Raw genomic sequence first — 13,028 nt, forward strand, 5'->3', positions numbered from 1 at the left:
GATGTCTTCCTTCCCAATATCTCTGCAGACTTGTACTTCTCAACAAGATCTTTTGGATCTTTGCTCCCATGCCATAAAGTATTTGCTGCTATCTTACCTCATTTTTATAAGCTCTCTCATTGTTTATCAATGTATCCAGTCAAGGCTTTCCCTGATCCTTCTGTTTTAGCTTCCTTGCAAAAGAGCAACACACTGCTTCTCTAAAAATGCAGGCAAATATGCAGATGAATAAAGCAACTGCATGACCTGCTTATAGATACAAGACAGTGTTGTCACTTGACGAATATTGCTAAATTGCATCACTTGATGAATACTAATGAACACAGGGTTTGCCTTGTCAAGAGAAAGATGCAATTTTCTATACAATAAAAGAACATGTTATATATGTGTATATATGTGTGTCTGTATGTAATTTATTTATTTGTTTGTTTATTTATTTATTTATTTATTATTTTGTATGCGACATGCTATAGAGGTTTTATCATGAGGAAATTATCCTATTCAGGTAAGTTGTTACTTGTTTGCATCTACAACTGAGAAAAGACCCACAAATGTAAATATTTAACTATTTCTTACTAGCTGAATGTGTGCATCTGGTTGAGCACTTCTTAAAATATAATTCAGAATGTTTGTTGCAGATTTTCAATTTTGGAAGAGAAAATATTGTTATACTATCACAGCTCCCTTTAATAAGCTGATTTCTGAGGTGCAAACTTGCCTCCCTTTCTGTGTTGACACATATCTATACCCAACCCCATCATGCAGCACCAGCAGTAAAATCATATTTATTAACAAGGGAAAGAAAATTAATTTGTGTTATGAGGTCAGCAGCTGCCATCTAGGGTTAATACAGGTAGTTGCTGTCATTTATGGTTTGAAATGTAATATGTCTAGGTTGAAATTTGTTTCAAAATACTAGAAACAACATTCATGAGAGTGCCAAAAACATTTAAATAAAGATATGTATTTCTTTCTCTGAAAGAATGTCTGTCATTGTATTCATCTGTGTATGAATGAGGACTTCTCGGTTGTAATTAGCATTAAGTTGTGAAAGTCCCTTTCCATTCCTCTATCTCCCACCTTATGCCTTCTTACATCTTAGAAATGCTAATGCTTCTTAAACCTTCTTTATTATAGGGTCAGACAGTGTGATGTTATATCACACACTCAGGTATAGTTAATGCAATTATTAAATTTATTATCATATTTAAGTAGTCTAATTTTGTTCTGTTTTGAATGGTTAGTCAAACACTTTGCTTGTGCTGTGCTACCACAGCTAGTGGGGTCTGGCTTTATTGGCATGAAATTGTCCATTAAAACGACGAAACAAGTCATGGGCATTAAGAATCGCCAATTAGCTGAAACACCTGATGTTCATAAGGATCATTTGCATATATCCAATGTGCCTCTGATACAAGAGGTTTCGGAGGTCACCCTGTGGAAATTCCAGCTTTGCTGGAGTTTTCATTTTGTTTTTACATTTACACTCTGTGGAAAGACCAAAGTAGCAAGACTGTATTTTCTACCACAATGAAGAATGCAGGGTTACATTCATTACTTCTGTTAAGAATACTAGGTAAAATTATATTTCTCTATGTTGGCTTCCACTCATACACAAGTGCAGTATATTATATCAGCAAGGCAGGGTACATGTGACAATGAAAATCATCAATTTGATCTCCTTACAGACAAGAAATAATGCTGTCACTTAATGAATAATGAACATATCTTCATGCAACATGATAAATATTAATGATGTTGATGAAAAGACATGCCTTGCTATAAAAACGACAAAAGCAAATTCATTTCCATTTTCTTTCCCACAATAAAACTGCTGATTTATTATTTTTATTTTATTTTTACATGTATTAACCAATAGTCTCACTGAACACTATACTTTGCTAAGGTGAGAATGTGGAGTAGATTAAATGCACATTAAGTTCAATAGGCAGTTTTCCACAAAATAGTGCTATAGAAGGGTAGTATAACATACTTATGAAAATTTTCTTCTGTGCTTTCCAAAGAGTTTAAAGAACTCTAAACTAAGCCATCATTACTGGGCACTGTAAAGAAATCACATTACATTGTATATACATTGAACTAAAATATTTTATTTTGCCCTACAAGTAATTCTCTAAAGTAGTATCTCCTGAATATCTACATCCTGGAACAGAAACATTTGCTTTATTACAATCATTACCGATTTAACATAAGTGGTCTAATTCAAAATCCAGTGTATAAGTTACATATAATTGTAGAGCTCTTTATTGATACATGGTAGCTTAATTTGGAAGGATAGAATAATGACAAATCCTTCAAGTTATGTAATGGTGTCATTTTTTTTATCATAGGAGGTAAGGGGTGTGAGTCTAGTAGAGTATGTATAGACTGCAATGGTCAGTGTTATGTTGTAACCCTGAATATTAAAGATGCTTGTTTGTACTCTCCAGCACTGATTTACTGTGTGTGGTGTTTTTAGCATGTCTTCCCAGTTGTGTGAACATGGAGCTAGTATATATAAGCAAGGGAGCTGAGGGAGGCTTGCCTCCCTGCAAAAAAACACTTCTATAGTATATTTTTGTGGAGATGCTTTTCAGTCAAATGAGTTTTCAGGGAATTTCATCTGAGAATCTGAGTTCCAGGCAAATGAACTAGAACCCTTCAAATATATAGGTATACCTCTCCTGGACACAAATAAAAATATGTGTGGGCTTTAAAACATATAACTCCAAGACTGCAATATAGTAGGGAAAGAGCAAGTTATACAACCCCCATTGTACTGCAATCCCATACCATGGAAATGTCAGTATATTCGATAAACTGATTTTCAATCAGCTGTACTCAAGGGGATTCAGTAAACCCTACACAGTGATTTTCCACCATGTGTGTGTCGAAGTAGCAATGAATTTTAAATTCAGTAAATGCCGTGTGATGGCGCGCACCCCCATGCAAACAAGGTAAACACCGTGGCATGCAAATTACAGCATAATCAGCTGAACTGCATGCTAATCAACCAATCCTACATGGTGGAGCTATTCAACAAGCTATAAATCAACCATGTACACTCTGTGCTGTTTTTTCCTGTGAATTCCAAAACTTCTGGAATATAGCCACAGAAAGGAATGTACATGGACAGGGGCTGCTTTCCTTTGATTCATTTGTATGTTCTACAGGCTGAGGCCAATGCTGCTCCTGCTGATAATAGACCAAGGCCAAGAAGGAGAAGAGGTTTCAGGCTCCATTTAACGTTTCACAGCCTACATGATGTGGTAATTGTAGAGTGCTACAAAGTGGATAGGAACACATTGCAGGAACTCTATGACCTCTGCTGTCCTCAACTCAGAGCCAGAGCCAACCAAGAGGAACTCATGCCAGTAGACACAAAGGTATGTGTAGCACTTAGAATCCTAGCTACAGGTACCTTTCAGAGACCAACAGGGGACACACTGGGGTGTCACAACATCAGCATCCAGGATCCTCCACCAATTCCTGAATGTTATGCTCCAGCATTCCAGTGAGTACACCTATTTTCCCTGTATTCCTGAGGACAGGGCCACAAATATGCAAGAGTTCTACTGAGCAGCACACTACCCTGAAGTACTGGCTGCCATAGATTGCACACATATGGAAATAAAGCACCACCTGTGGAACAGGGTAGGGTCTACATAAAAAGGAAGGGCTACCACTCTATCAACTGCCAAGTCATGTGTAATGCCAAAGGAATCATCTTGAATATGTGTGCTGGCAACCCTATCAGTTACCATGACTCACATATCTGGCACACCTCCCAGCTGTACAAGATGTTTGCTAGGAGGGATATCCCACAGGCTCATTTACTGGGGGATGCAGGCTATGCACTGGAACCATGGCCTGCTCACAAAACCAGTAAGCAAGTCTAATTCGTAGCACCCAAGTCTCACTATAAAGGAATGGATGGGTCAAAAGGGATTCTTGGGCAAGAACAAATGGGTCTCAGAGCTGTCACCTAGCCTGGAAATGCCAACCCACTGTCCTCACTGAATGAATGGGTCACTTGGGGGCTAGTAACAGAGACATCAGATGATATTCTGTAAGGGGAGAAAAAAGAATATTTTATATATGTACATAGGTTCATAGGTGTGTACTATGCTAATGGCCCTGGAACCATTACAAGCCTAGCCCATAGAGGTCCCCTGGCATCGTGCCGCCTGATGTTAGTTCCCACTGACTCTATCAAGTAGCGCCACTACAGTGATCCCTAGGGTGAACTTTCTATTTTCCATCCACTTATCAAAATTTCTCTCGAAGTGAGCCAGTAAGGTGCTCTGCTTGACATGTATGGTAAGTCTGTTCCAGAGCATGGGCAGTCTCTGGGTTATGAACCTGTCCCTCCAGCATGTTCTGTTGATTGTGGTAATGAGGTTGAGGTCTCTGGAGCATGTGGTGCAGAGGGATTTGCATTTCTTTATATGTAGCATTTCTAACAGAGCTGGGTCAGACATGGCTTTGTAAGTCAAGCAGAGATCACCTCTAAGTAGACAATATAAGACAGAGAAGCTGGAGTTTTTTGAGTCTGTCCATGCAGGTCATGTTTAAGGCCTAGGATCTTCTTCATGAGGTACTTTTGTGGCCTTTCCAGCTGTTGCATGTGCCTAGCGAGGTACATGCCAAATGGGGCATTATAGTCAATGACTGGCCATATGAGGGCAGAGTAGCAAGAGATGATGACCTCTTTCTTCCTGGATGTAAAATCCTTGGTAATGAGATGTGCTACATAGAAGGACTTTCTGACCACGGTGGCAATGTGGTAGTCGAAGAAGAGATTGCTGTCAACCTGTGTCCCCAGATCTCTTATAACGCCTTCAGTGTTCAGTGGGCTCCCATTGATGTGGTAACTAGTGGGAACTGAGTTTTTCTCAAAGGGGATTACAACGCATTTTTTGGCATTATGCTTAAGTCCATGGTTTCAACACCAGTCATTGGTCTCAGTGAGGCCTTCCTGTAGAATGTCTACATCACTTGGGGAGTTAATAATGGCTTCCAGCTTACAGTCTTCTGCGAACTTGGTCAGCCAGAGTCCCTATGTGTTGGCCTGGACTTCTGAGAAGTAGATGCTAAACAGGAGAGGACCCAGAACCAATCCCTGTGGGACTCCACTCATGACTGGTTGGCAGTCTGACTTGGAGTCTGCTACTTTCACACTGTGGGTTCTATCTGTGAGCCAATTTGCAACCCACCTAATGATATAGTTTGGTGAGTTTATCAATAATTCCTAAGTGGGGAATGGTATCAAACGCCTTGGCCAGATTGAGGTAGGCTGTATGAACTGCCTTGCCCTCATCCACAGCTCTGGTGACTGACTCAAAGAAGTCATCCTGGTTGACCAGGCATGATCTACCTTTCACAAAACCAAATTGTGTTGGATCTAGAGTTTGGAGATTCCCTATATCCTTGTTAATTATATCCATGATGATGCACTCCATAGCCTTACATATCAGTCTCAGCAGGATAATGGGGCAATAATTCCCAGGAGCTTTAGTCACTCCCCCTTTATGGAGAGGGATGACTGTAGCAGTGTGCCATTCAGTAGGGATAAAACCTGAGGTGAGGCTGTGATTGAACAGACCACACAGATGTGGTGCCAGTTCACTTTGTAATTCATATAGAACACATCCAGGGATATTGTCAGGTCCCATGGAAGCTGTATTCTTGGCCTTGGACAATACACCTTTAACCTGTGCTTCAGTAATGCTGGGTGCCTTGGCATTCCACTGGTATTGTGATTGGTCTTTTGGGGGGGAAGGGGTAAAGTTGGCAGTGAATCTGTCAGCCAGTATGTTGGCAATATCTTTTGGCTCCATATAGGAGGTACCATTGTGCAGTAACTCAAAGCAAACATGGGTATTGCCGTGGAGATTCTTGATATAACTATAGAAGGCTTTGTGGTTGTTTTTAGTCTGCCACAATTCTGCCTTCATAGCTGGGTTTAGAGGCTTTGATGAGGGATCACAACTTTTTGTTGAAGTCAATAAGGGAGTTTTTCCAGTATTGGGACTTCACCTTTTTCTGCAACAGTTACTTCCTTCTGTTGTAGAGTTTATTAATGGCAGGGGACCACCAGATTGGCTTCCTTTTTTTGGAGGAGAGCATCTTGGTTCTGTTGGGTATGGCTAGTTCCATGCACTTATGTACATATTCGTACAGTGCATTGGTGTATTATTCGGCAGTCATGCATCTATTTTCCACTGACATGGGTGCATTGAAGTTAGCCACCTCTGTTTTTAGGAGCCCAGAGTCAGCTTTGGGGAAGGTTTTCATGGTGGTTACCTTTGCGGGGGGGTGTGGGTGAGATGTGGATTTCCATGGTGATTAGTTTGTGGTCAGATCTAACCGGGGAGGAATTGACTATTGGTGTAGAGCAAAGGTTGCCCATGTAACCAGATCAAGGATGTTGCTTCCTCTAATGTGGATAAGAATTAGCTGGTCCAGGGCATTGGAACTTATAAATTCCAGGAAGCATTGAGCCAGTGTATTGGTGCATGAGTAGTTTTCCCGGTCGATGGAGGGTTGGTTGAAGTCACCTAGTATAAGAGTGTTGGGCTGGACCCTAATAGTTTCCAGGGTGTTTAGAAATGTGGAGTGAGAGTCTTGGGACATTGTTGGGGACCTATAGCAGGCTACAACCTAAATCATCTTCTTACCCAATGTTAGTTGTACCTGAAGTATCTCTGATGCTTTATGTTGGGCTACCAGTCTGGAGGTGTGCGCATCCTTTATGAATATGGAAACATCACCGCCTTTGTTTGTAGCAGTTACGGTGATAATTTGGTCTTTTGAACACTGCCTAAAAAAGGCACTATAGGGGTGGCAAGAGCCTTGGCCAGTATCCGGAAGCCCAGTGATGACAGATGCAGGCCATCTCTGACAAAGCATCGAGGTCTGTCAATCATTTCATCCCAAGCAGACAGATAATGGATCCCCTTAAAATGACACCAGAAACCAATTGTTGAAATATATCATGTTCTGCTTGTACTGTGGTATCATTCTGGTGAGAGTAGGATGCTGCTCAGGGCTAGGGTCATACCCGTCTCTGCTACATAATCCGAGAGCTCCTCCATGTCTCTTTTCATGTAATCCAGGGAGGTACGTCTCAGGTCATTCACACCCACATGTACAATGACAGAGTCATATTTGTACCTGTTGTTGAGGGACCTGAGTGCATGCATTATGTGATGGTTCCTGGCACCTGACAGGCAGCTGACTGTTACTTTCTCCTTATTCAACCTAGTGAGTGGGACATCAGTGTGCCTCACTATTGAGTCACCTATGACTGGCGTGTTGGACATGCTGTTTTGCCTTAGAGGCTTTGGTTGAGTGGCACACTGTTTAGGAGAGTTATGTGTCTCGTGATTAGTGTTGTGGTGGTCGAGAGCATTTCTGTCTTGGAGGTCTCTGCTGTTTGGATAGATTTTTATTGAGAGCCTCCATGAAGGTGGGTGTGTGGTTTGTGTTTTTATGTGAAGGCAGTGCTGGTATGTGTTCTGGAGGGCTATGTGTTCCATGTGGTGTGGTGCAAGTGTTGACCTTCTCTTCTTGACCAGCTATTCTGGTCTTGGCTGGAGAGTGAGTGGCTTCCAATTTGGATATATAAGTGCATCTCTCGCAAGTCTGAGTGTTGGGATGTAAGAGGAGAGGGTTGCCTGTGTACATGAGGCAGTTGCTACATTGCCTCAGGATGCCCAAGTTCACCAGGTTAATAGGAGAAAGCACAGGGAACTGACCTTTAGACATGCCTGAAAGGGTGAGCATTAATAAGTACTGGAGCTGTTTCCTTGTAGAACCATTAGTTCTGGTAGCACTTTTGTGTGCTACAATAATTGCTACAAGAAGTCTGGTAAAGTGCTAGACTAATAAGCTAGTAAAAGCACAGTAGAGGAGAGAACTAACAGATCTAAGGGAAATGTTGAAGAGCAGACTTTGGCACTGCTCAGAAGCTTACAAACAGTCCTGGATACAGCAAATCTCTATCTGGACTAGACTAGTTACAGGAAGGGCAGGAAAAAAGCACAAACACAGACTTTTAAACCAGAAAGTTGAAAGAGATGGAAAGACTGCCCAAACAGCCAATAAACTACAATTTCTGGGTCAGAAACCACTCTTGTGGTAGATAGGCTACCTAGTGCTTACCACTCCCACTGATAAGCTAGAAGGCTTCCCTCCATCACAGAAAGGCTTGGAGGGCTCAGAAGCTTATAAAACAGTCCTGGATACAGCAAATCTGTATCTGGACTAGACTAGTTACAGGAAAGGCAGGAAACGAGCTTAGAATTTTTTTTTGTAAAGTAGAAAAGGAGAAGGAGAAACAGAAGACAATTCAATGTTAAGGACTTAAGTGGCTTGCCCTTCTCAAATGTTTGCTTTTTGTTAGGTAGAGTGAGCTAGTGACACTAGACTGGGATAGAGCTGGAATAAAGTTGAACAGATGGGACTGGTAAAAGTGTCTGATGTCAAAATATGATGTCACTGTACTCAGCTGAGTGAGCAAATGAGATAGACCCAGGAGGAGTGTTCAAACACAAAGAGATGCGGGCAATTCCAAAGTCACCAAGACTAATACCCAAACAAGAACAGGAAGGGAGGGCAGGAAACTAACTGCAGAGAGAGAGAGAGACCACAGTATTCTATGAAACAAATAAATAGAAAAGTAACTGCAGAGAGATGCAGACCACAATATTCAATGAAACAATTAAATAGACAGAAAAATAAAATTCAGTACAATCTTTAACACTGCAAGTTTGTACTTAACTGAGCTAGTAATGCAGTTGATTGTAGGTATATAACAGAAAGCCAAACAACTCAGATATTGAGCGGTAATAAATTCAAAGATATGTGACTAACACTTATAAATGCAGAGAAACCCTCTAGGCTAAGAGTTTAACACTAAATATCAATGAAGTGAAACACAATGCCCCCCTTACAGCAGAGAGAGACCACAGTATTCTATGAAACAAATAAATAGAAAAATGCATAACTGCAGAGAGACACAGACCACAATATTCAATGGAACAATTAAATAGACAGAAAAATAAAATGCAGTACAATCTTTAACACTGCAAGTTAATACTTAATAATTAACTCAGCTAGTAATGCAGTTGATTTTAGGTATATAGCAGAAAGCCAAACAACTCAGATATTGAGCAGTAATAAGTTCAAAGATATGTGACGTAACACTTATAAATACAGAGAAACCCTGTAGGCTAAGTGTTTAACACTGAATATCAATGAAGTGAAACACGACGCCTTTTACTGCAGAGAGAGAGAGAGAGAGATCACAATATTCTATGAAACAAATAAATAGAAAAATAAATAACTGCAGAGAGACACAGACCACAATATTCAGTGAAACAATTAAATAGACAGAAAAATAAAATGCAGTACAATCTTTAACACTGCAGCTTTGTACTTAACTCCTCTAGTAATGCAGTTGATTGTAGGTATATAGCAGAAAGCCAATCAACTCAGATATTGAGCAGTAATAAATTCCAAAATATGTGACTAATACTTATAAATACAGAGAAACCCTCTAGGCTAAGAGTTTAACACTGAATATCAATGATGTGAAACACAATGAGCTCCCTTACAGCAGAGAGAGAGAGAGAGAGAGACCACAGTATTCTATGAAATAAATAAATAGAAAAATAAATAACTGCAGAGAGACACAGACCACAATATTCAATGAAACATTTAAATAGACAGAAAAATAAAATGCAGTACAATCTTTAACACTGCAAGTTTGTACTTAACTCAGCTAGTAATGCAGTTGATTGTAGATATATAGCAGAAAGCCAAAAAACTCAGATATTGAGCAGTAATAAATTCAAAGATATGTGACTAACACTTATAAATACAGATAAACCCTCTAGGCTAAGAGTTTAACACTGAAGATCAACGAAGTAAAACACAATGACCTCCACTTACTGCAGAGAGAGAGAGAGAGAGAGAGAGAGACCACAGTATTCTATGAAACATAAATAGAAAAATAAACAACTGCAGAGAGACACAGACCACAATATTCAGTGAAACAATTAAATAGACAGAAAAATAAAATGCAGTACAATCTTTAACACTGCAGCTTTGTACTTAACTCCTCTAGTAATGCAGTTGATTGTAGGTATATAGCAGAAAGCCAATCAACTCAGATATTGAGCAGTAATAAATTCCAAAATATGTGACTAATACTTATAAATACAGAGAAACCCTCTAGGCTAAGAGTTTAACACTGAATATCAATGATGTGAAACACAATGAGCTCCCTTACAGCAGAGAGAGAGAGAGAGACCACAGTATTCTATGAAATAAATAAATAGAAAAATAAATAACTGCAGAGAGACACAGACCACAATATTCAATGAAACATTTAAATAGACAGAAAAATAAAATGCAGTACAATCTTTAACACTGCAAGTTTGTACTTAACTCAGCTAGTAATGCAGTTGATTGTAGATATATAGCAGAAAGCCAAAAAACTCAGATATTGAGCAGTAATAAATTCAAAGATATGTGACTAACACTTATAAATACAGATAAACCCTCTAGGCTAAGAGTTTAACACTGAAGATCAACGAAGTAAAACACAATGACCTCCACTTACTGCAGAGAGAGAGAGAGAGAGAGAGACCACAGTATTCTATGAAACATAAATAGAAAAATAAACAACTGCAGAGAGACACAGACCACAATATTCAGTGAAACAATTAAATAGACAGAAAAATAAAATGCAGTACAATCTTTAACACTGCAGCTTTGTACTTAACTCCTCTAGTAATGCAGTTGATTGTAGGTATACAGCAGAAAGCCAATCAACTCAGATATTGAGCAGTAATAAATTCCAAAATATGTGACTAATACTTATAAATACAGAGAAACCCTCTAGGCTAAGAGTTTAACACTGAATATCAATGATGTGAAACACAATGAGCTCCCTTACAGCAGAGAGAGAGAGAGAGAGAGAGACCACAGTGTTCTATGAAATAAATAAATAGAAAAATAAATAACTGCAGAGAGACACAGACCACAATATTCAATGAAACATTTAAATAGACAGAAAAATAAAATACAGTACAATCTTTAACATTGCAAGTTTGTACTTAACTCAGCTAGTAATGCAGTTGATTGTAGATATATAGCAGAAAGCCAAAAAACTCAGATATTGAGCAGTAATAAATTCAAAGATATGTGACTAACACTTATAAATACAGTTAAACCCTCTAGGCTAAGAGTTTAACACTGAAGATCAACGAAGTAAAACACAATGACCTCCACTTACTGCAGAGAGAGAGAGAGGGGGAGAGAGACCACAGTATTCTATGAAACATAAATAGAAAAATAAACAACTGCAGAGAGACACAGACCACAATATTCAGTGAAACAATTAAATAGACAGAAAAATAAAATGCAGTACAATCTTTAACACTGCAGCTTTGTACTTAACTCCTCTAGTAATGCAGTTGATTGTAGGTATATAGCAGAAAGCCAATCAACTCAGATATTGAGCAGTAATAAATTCCAAAATATGTGACTAATACTTATAAATACAGAGAAACCCTCTAGGCTAAGAGTTTAACACTGAATATCAATGACGTGAAACACAATGAGCCCCCTTACAGCAGAGAGAGAGAGAGACCACAGTATTCTATGAAATAAATAAATAGAAAAATATATAACTGCAGAGAGACACAGACCACAATATTCAATGAAACATTTAAATAGACAGAAAAATAAAATGCAGTACAATCTTTAACACTGCAAGTGTGTACTTAACTCAGCTAGTAATGCAGTTGATTGTAGATATATAGCAGAAAGCCAAAAAACTCAGATAGGCACTATGGCTGCAAAAACTAACACACAGAAGTCAAGGAACAAGGCAATATGAGAACAAAAATCATAGTGCTATCCCTAAATAACAGCTTCTAAGATGTACATTGCTCAGTCAGGAATCTTACCCTACGCTCTGATATATTTATAAAATCGGCACCAAAAACTAAAATAAGAAGCCAGCAGTGCCCGAACCAACAAGTAGTCATTTGTAGTGATCCTGTTAAGCATTTTATGTTGTATTTTGTTGAGTGTTTTATTATATTTTTTACAATTAAACTTGTTATTTCATTTGGATCCCTCGGCTGAATTGAAAGTTTTTTTCTTGTGCACCTCTACAGTGCCTATCGGTTCTTATATTTATGAAATCGGTTATTGACTTGAAGTTCTGGTATCATAATGTCTCTACAGAGTATGTGCACTCTTTGCTTTGGCCCTCTCCCTACATGCTTAACTTGGTATCTTGGCAACCAACATTTATTTTTTTATTGGCAGAAAGGACCAGTGTGCAGATCAGATAACCCTGATTGGGTAGTTACTGAAACACGGTCTAGTTAATATCTCTAGAAGGGAATAAATGTAGTATCCCAGAAGATAAGTGATGGGAGAAATGAAAAATTAGAAAAATAAACATTAGTTATTGGATGCTTTCCGTATGGTGTCTGTTTCCATTGCAAAGCAGTGAGTAAGCATAAATGGTTCTTTATGCTGCTGTCTAGCTCTTGGTTGGTATTAGAGATGGTCTAGTTTCAGTGGCAAGGGAGTTTTGAGGACAGACCAGCCTTGAGGCATACCGTAATACAGTGTGTAGGAAAGGAGCTGAGTATCACTCACACAGTAGTGCACCTCCTGTGTCCAGATTGTAGTCATAGAAAACTACATTTTGCTGTGGAAGAGGGAGAGAGCTTGCAGTACCACCCAAATCTGCTGTTATCTCGAAAGGTACTGTTTAGCTGATTTGCCCCCCTGTTTGTAGCATCTGCATTATTCTTGTTAAGACAAGCGAATGCAGAAAATGATTGGCAAATGCCATGGTTCTGCAGCGGGATATGTTAACTGCTTGGTTATTCTGTAGCAAAAACATCTGAACCATGTGAGAATATTGTCAAATGAAATGTGACTGACCCACACTATAAAAAGGGGCCATATTTGTTGTACACTATTCCTCAGTCAGT

The 13,028-nt window shown here is 39.1% G+C and overlaps 1 protein-coding gene across 4 annotated transcripts in view; it reads left to right on the forward strand.

Moving 5' to 3' along the window:
* Positions 1-13,028, forward strand: part of IL7 (interleukin 7) — a 1,281,407-nt gene that overhangs the window by 1,186,828 nt on the left and 81,551 nt on the right. The gene's annotated exons all lie outside the window — the stretch shown is intronic.

The sequence above is a fragment of the Protopterus annectens genome, chromosome 3.part0 (genome assembly GCF_019279795.1).
Source record: "Protopterus annectens isolate FY-2018-M chromosome 3.part0, PAN1.0, whole genome shotgun sequence".
NCBI classification, from domain to species: Eukaryota; Metazoa; Chordata; order Ceratodontiformes; family Protopteridae; genus Protopterus; species Protopterus annectens.